We start from the raw sequence: 7,861 nt of genomic DNA on the forward strand, positions 1-7,861 counted from the left end.
AAAAACTTATGGTGGGCCACAAAAGTTTTGTATCAAGCTGATATTTGTGTGGTCTCTGGTCTTTGTGACCTTAACAACAGTTTAGAAGGCAAATAAATATTCTGGTGGCTCCCATGAAGTTTTAATGGTGGAGATTCAATCAAGACTATTTCCTCAAGTATGGTCCACCTAAGATTCATTTTTGGGATCATACCCTACAATGAGCTTTCAAAATGAATGGACGGTGTAGATGTAAGGCACCTTTACATACATCACAGTGGGCCCCACAGTTAGGGATCCAACCCAAACCGCACCCGTGAAGAGGGAGCTGTGTACAGGACGTTTGTACAGCGACCTGCACGCTAGCAGTGCTCAGAACAGGAACTTGTACACCTGCATTACTCAGAAGGAATAGGCACGGACACAACCTCCCTTTGACCCCGGGGTCATAGGAATCACCTGGAACCCTAAGGGTCTGTGGGACCCACTGCAATGCCCACATGACATCCACTCCATTCATCGGTCTCTCCAGCTCATTTTATGGTGTCAGCCCAAAAATGGGGCACACCCAAAACTCGATTGGGCCAAACCACTATAAACAATAGGGATGGAAACGCCCACCGTTGAAACCTTTCTAGGCCCACCCGGTTCTTTTTATAAGCTTTCCAACTATTCACAAGGTTACTCGCACCCGAGTGAAAGGAAAAGGGTGAATATCAACGTAGTTCAAACCTCCAATGGCCTATGCAGGTTTTGGCAGCAGGTGTTGAATTTGTGTTGTTTTTTGTGGTGGGGCACAATAGATGTATGGAGTAAATATACTAAGAGCTTATGGTTATAGGAAAGTTACATTCGATAGCAATGTAGCCTACCGGGAAGACTTATTGGCTTGGTTGGGTTTGGGCTAAAACTCTTGCCCTACTTAATGTTTAAGTTTGGTTTAGTTATGGTTTAGGTGTGGGTGGGTAACTTGAAACCTTTCATACATGTATTATAAATACATATGAGTTGAGTTGACTAACATAAATAATGTAAATGAAAAATTACAGTATGGTCTATGATTAGAACCGTTGATACTATGATTTATAGTATAGAGTTTATAATTGAAAGTGTTTGTGATTGAGCTTATCAAGTAAGACCTTTGCTATAGTGTCCAATGAATAGAGTGAAAGGCTTGGATAGGTGGGCCTCCATTATCTGACCTAATTTATACAATTTTAGGGACCTTTGTACAATATTAAAGATGGACGGCCTGTGTCCAACGATCGGTTTAACTTGTATGGGAGTCGAAATGATCTAGTCGCATCTTTCTTATTCCACCATTAGAATGATAACCAAACATAATCAACAATTTAGATTTTCTAGAGATAACCTTATAGATAATGGTTATTTCCTCATTATAACCTTTCTATTATTCTCCCGGACAAGCTCTTGATTAGGAATTCCTTTAATGAATGAATGACTCAATTGTTATATAAGGAAGAATTTTGAGGAAGAATTTTAAGATGTTCGGGAAGTGATGGGGATGTGATATGGCACGTTAGATCTCTTTCCTTCCTTCCAATCATCTCTAGTTTGAATATGAATTTCAAGAGGTTAGAAAAAGTCATATCCAACTGAAATGTTCAAAGGTTTAAACTATGCAGGGCAATCATTAGTGGTTGCTCACAAATGAGCCTCCATGGGTCCATACCCAACTTGATTTATTCTTGTTAGCTTGCTCTCATGTCATATTAGCTTAATTGAACCTGACCTGACTTTATTTATTCTTGTATTCCATCCTACAAATATGCATTCTAACAGTAGGTTAAGTAGGTCATGAATTAGATCAGAATCATTCTCAATGAATCCATAAGAATTGATCCAATTTTTTTCATCGGGCCGAATAAAGACGATCTTGAGTGACCGATCCCTCGGAATAACTCAAAAGATTAAAAGATAAAAAATCATCGTATGGATAGTTGCGTGCTGTTGTTTTTGTTTGGTTAAACATGTTTCTTTTACATGCAAGGGTGTATAGATAAATTAGGAAAAGTGGGATAAGATTAGGTGGAAGCAAGCCCAATTTTCATATTAGGATTAATGGCTTAGATCGTCTATTAGACAGGTTTGATAGATAATGAATATATTCTCTTCTTAATTTTTTTTTTAATAGAAACTCTCAAGTTTTGAAATACCTTTAGCAAGAGCATGTCTCTCATTTATAAGAAAGGTTGGAAAGATTTGGATGAGATATGTCTCATCTCCATCATATTTAATCTCTTTCCCTATTTCTTACCTTTGAGTGATTTAAATTTTAAATCCTAAGAAAATTTAAAAAAATAGAGCGAATGGAAAAATGTACAGGACCCATTCATCAAAGTAGAGGTGTCAATGGGCCGGGCTCGGGCCTGCCAAAATCAGAATTTTGAATAAGTCCGTTCACAACACCCCAGCCCAAAACAGTTCAAAATCCAGGCCAAGACCAACTCCGGCCCGGCCCGTTGACAGCCCACATCTAAGTAATGGTTGCCCGTTCGTGGGCCCCAAGGGCCATATGCCCGGCCTGTTGACAGCCCTACATCTCAGTAATGGTTGGCCATTAGTGGGCCCCATAGGCCATATCACAAAACACTTGCCTCTTACGTGGACAAAATCCTACCTTTCCTACTAATCCATGGAGATAAAAAATGGGAACACGTATGGGGTTCACACGTGTCCAACAACTCATGCACGTGGTTCGCACAGGTCCAAAGACCTCATGCACGCTCACCATATGGGCTAAAAAGGACAGTAAGATAGGTACTAGTGCACGGTTCTTATGTGTACGGTAAACCTTCCACGCGTTTGTTTCAACTAAAAGGACACAAAGATGGGGACCTTCTGAAAAGGATGATAGTGTAAGAGCAGTGATCAAATACACCTTAATCCACCGAACGCCTAGCACATATAGATGGGAAGTTATGTGGGGCCCATAGAGCTTCTCGTGAGAAATCCACTCCGTCCATTAGTTTCTCAACCACACAATAGGACAGGAATCCAAAAATCAGCCAGATTCAAAACTCATGTGGGCCACACGACAGGAAAGAGTGAGAGTGGAAATGCCAACTATTAAAAACTTCCTATAGTCCACCGTGATGCTTATATGCCATCCAAACCGTTCATAATGTTATTAACGCTAGGATACACTGTAGTCACAAATATCATTCTAATTCAAAACTTCTGTGGCACCCACAAAATTTTCAATGGTTGGTGTTCAATCCACGCTGTTTCATATTGTGTGGCCCATATGTGTTTTGGATTGCCTGATTTTTAGAATCCTGTCCTATTGTGAGGTTGAGATTAATGGACGGAGTGGATTTCTCGTGGGCATCTCTGTAGGCCCCACATAGCTTTCTACCACGGGAACTTCCTGTGGGCGGGGACACAGGCAATCCCCGTACCTGACTCCCTACAGCTGACATGTGATGTGTATACCAGATCCGAGCATCAAACGGTGGATCCCACCTTTTAGATCGTTGGACAAAAAAAAAAAGAGGCTGATCCACTAATTAGCTTGTGGCCGCACATCTACGCTGATTGAATCCGTTGCCGTCCATTGATTTCCACGTGTGGCTCACCTGATCAATGGATGATCCCTTTTTTTTTTTTGCAACCGGTAGTCTAAAAGATGGGTCAAACCTTTTTAATCGCACGGATGTCGGATTGGGTACTGCCCCTACCAGGTAGGACCTGGCTAGGACGTACGGTCATGTCAGGGGCTCTGTGGGGCCTACAGTGACGTATAAGTTTTATCCACGCCGTCCATTTATTTTGAAAGATCATTTTAGGGCATGAACCCAAAGAGGAGGCAGACCAAATTCTCGAGTGGACCACATCACACCACAGGAAGCAGTGAGGATTGAATTCCTACCGTTGAAATCTTCCTGAGGCCCACCGTAGTGTTTATTTGCCATCCAACCTGTACATAAAGTTACATAGACATGTATGGAGGAAAAATGGATATCAGTTTAATCCAAAACTTCTGTGGTCATAGGAAGTTTTCAACGGTTGGCTTTCAATCTCCATTGCTTCCTGTGGTGTGGTTCACTTGAGCTTCGATCAGCCTGATTTTTGGGTTCATGCCTTGAAATGATCTGTCAAAATGGATGGACGGCGTTGAAAAAAAACATATACATAAAGGTGGGCCCCACGATCCCCGACAGTACCGTCCGTCTCCAGCTGTCCTGGTTGGGGTACTGCCCAATCCGCGCCCCGGATGTCGTGTTCGCGTTGCACATTGGCATTAAATGTGCAAGGCGGACAGTAACTTTACACAGTAGGTGGGAGGTACATGTCTCCCACGTGCCTACGACTAGCAATCAGGGGACGCCGCTTAGCGGATCCCTGACTGTGGGGCCCACCTTGATGTATATGTCTTGTATCCACACCGTCCATCTGTTTATTCCGATTATTTTAGTGTGTTGTCCCAGAAATGCAGTAGATCTAAATCTCAAGAAGACTACACCACAGGAAACAGTGGTGATTTACAATTAAAAACTTCTAGGGCCCATAAAAGTTTTGGATCAAGATGATATTTGAGTGGTCGTTTCATCCAGGTCTTCGTGACCTTATCAATAATCAGGATGGAAAATAAACATTCCGGTGTCCCCAGGAAGTTTTTAATGGTGGGCATTCAATCACCACCGTTTCCTGTGGTGTGGTTCACCTGATATTTGGATCTTCTGCATTTCTAAGACCATAACCCAAAATGATCTTACGAAATGAATGGATGGCATAGATATAATACATATACATCAAGGTGGGCCCCACAGTGGATCACCCGAAGCCTCAGGCAACAGTACAACATGTTTTTAGTCAGACAGTCATTAGCTATCACAACAGGCAAGTAATCACTATCATGGTGGTCCACAGAATTAGGCTGGCATAAAGGGTCCCCAGTAACCATCTGTTGTTGGGACCATTTTCTGTACGGAATTTATGTTACCCTTGTATTAATTAAGTGGTAGTGCTACACATTAATAGCATCTTTTGCTTCCTTTTTGTTTTTATTTATTATTTATTATTATTTTTTTAATTTTTAATTTTTACACTCTTATGTTACTAAGTAGTTTTAAAAGGAAATTTGATAGATACTGAACACTATAATTTTCTCTAATTTTAGGTAATTTAGGCTGACCGAGTTGGGTCGGATTGCCACTGTGGGGCCTGCCTTGATGCATGTGTTGTATAATCATCCCTTTTATATCTTTTTAAGGACTAAGCCAGCTTAAAATCTTCGGTGAACCACATGTAGGAAATAATGGTCATTAAATGCCTATCATTAAAAACTTCTTGAAGTAGACTATAATGGCTATTTGCCATCCAACCTCTTCAGACAAACTGGGATGAAAGGAAAAAAAAAATAAAAATACAAATATCAGTTTGATATAAAACTTTTGTAGTCTGTAATAGGTTTTTAATGGTCAATTGCGATTGTTTCGTATGGTGTGGTACACTTAAGGTTTTGATTTGCTTTAGTTTTGACCCACATCTTAAAATGAGCTGGAAATATAAATGGACAGCTTGAATGTACAACAAATACATCAAGGTGGGCCTATGGTCATGACCTGGCTGAACCTGTAGTTGTCTATTGTATATTGAACCACTAGCTTGAACCTAAGGGGTATTTGATTAACTCAATCTAACCGCCAAATTGTTGTCCCCACTTTCAACAACGTGTATTAAATATTCAAATTGATTTAAGTATCTTAACATGCAATTCTACACGTTTGTTTTCGAATTGGTAATATGGACTTTTTTCATGTTAGTTGTCCATTAAATCTCCATTAATCAATCAGTTTGGAAATTAAATAAATGCACTTTTTGTTTAAGAAATATCCAAATCAAGGCCCATGATTTGTATGATTTGTTTTGAATTTGTCATATGCCAAGATTGCAATTTTATTAGTGTTCATTTATCAACCATACCTTGCTTGATTTGTGAACTAGTACATGTTATGAGCAGGGTACAAACATTGAACGACTTGGATCTTATACAAATTTTCAACGGTTGATGTGGTGGGCATTCATGCATTCCATGGCGCCTGCTAGTTTTAAAGGGAAGGAAAGGCTTCATTTGGAATCATGGATTTGAGGGGATTTTAAATCCCCTGGTTGTTTGGCGTCACAAAGTAAACTGAGAGTTTCAAATCCAGGAGGTTTCAAATCCACACAAAAAGGGGGTTTGTAAATTGTAATCCACAGCGAGCTTGGATTACATCTAAAATCCTTCAAAGAGTTGCATGTGTAATATGTGTGTCACTAGAGTATTAAACTATTGGGCACATGACCCACTAATGATATCCCAAAGCAATTAGATTATCAATTGCATCACTATAATTACTTTAATATGATGATTAGTGCCATCCAAATATTGTCTATTTAAATCAATGGAGAAATAGTTGGTTAGTCACTCGGACATGATCTTATGCCTGTGGCCCATCTGAGACTTGGAATTTCATAATTTTCTGTCAAAGTATATATTTTAGCGGGCTTATTACAACCATTGTGTCAAACATTACATATGTTTACTAATTAAATATATTAAAGTTGATATAGTAATTAAATTAAAACCCCTATAAATATACCATGCATAGCTACTTTTGGATTAAAGTTAATTTCCAATCCAAAGTGCCAAACACAATAAGAGCATTTCAAATCCAAGGGTTCTGTATCCACGCTCCCAAACAGGCCTAAAATATTTAGTTAAAACAGTTTTAGCCAATTTCAAGACTAATTGCAAGATTTTTTTTTAAAAAATCCATGGCTAGACACAAGTCCCATTTACTTAAGATTGGACCATCTTATCAAGCAACATGATTATTAAGTGGGCCCCACACGTTGGGTAATTTTAAGATAGACTCTATGATAGTTTACCACCGTCTGATTTTCTGATAGGGACCATGTGAAGAACGATTTGGATCCGGCATGTTTAATGACTCTCAAACACATGAAGCTTGCTCTCGTGTGTTTCAGAATCATTGCGTAATTCTCAAATACTGTTACTTATTAAGGTAATCACATGAAGCTTGCTCTCAAAAAAGAATGAAAGAAAGAAAATCAACGGTTTACACGTACAACATAGTGGGCCCAACAGATGCTGGCATTGTAGAGAATTGTGGTAGAACCAAAGGTCATTTATGTCATTTCAGAGTATATAAAAAATCATGTTATTTAGCTGGCTATTGCAGGTTATTTACTAGAAATAGCATACAAATGGTGTGAAAATCAAAATGAAGTAGGTGAAAAGATCATGTTTACACCTTACTCTCATTAACTACCTTTTTTATATTGAGTAAGAAAACACAACTTAATAAAATAGTACATCCATCTATTCACAGAACACATGGCTAGGTGATGTACCAATCAGATCCGTCCATCTACTTGGCTCCATCATGGATAGCTTATTTGGAAAAAAAAAAAAAAAAAACCTATCAGACAATCCCACTCATCACATTTCTTTGACCGTGAACTATTTTAATTTTCTACTGTATGATTAGATGTCCACCTTTCAGATGTATGGAAATCTGTCATAGGTGTAATTTTTGAGAAATAAGTGATCCATTCAAGGGTCCAGTATATGGACGGACCTGATTGATACATCACTCTTTCATATGTGTACTATTGAGAGAGAGAGAGAGAGAGAGAGAGAGAGAGAGAGGTTTTAGCATAATTGGGTTGTTGGGGTTCTACAGGATCATATCTCATGGAGATAGGAAGTGGTGGGCCAGGAGATGAACGGTAGAGATGAGCGCATGAAATGGGAGTATGGGGAGAGGAGAGAAGAAAACTAGGGTTGGGAGGGGGCCGACCGTGGGAAAGTCAAAAGAGCGAGGCGTTCGGCGACAGTAGCGCGGTCGTC

Source organism: Magnolia sinica, chromosome 10, assembly GCF_029962835.1.
Source record: "Magnolia sinica isolate HGM2019 chromosome 10, MsV1, whole genome shotgun sequence".
NCBI classification, from domain to species: domain Eukaryota; kingdom Viridiplantae; phylum Streptophyta; class Magnoliopsida; order Magnoliales; family Magnoliaceae; genus Magnolia; species Magnolia sinica.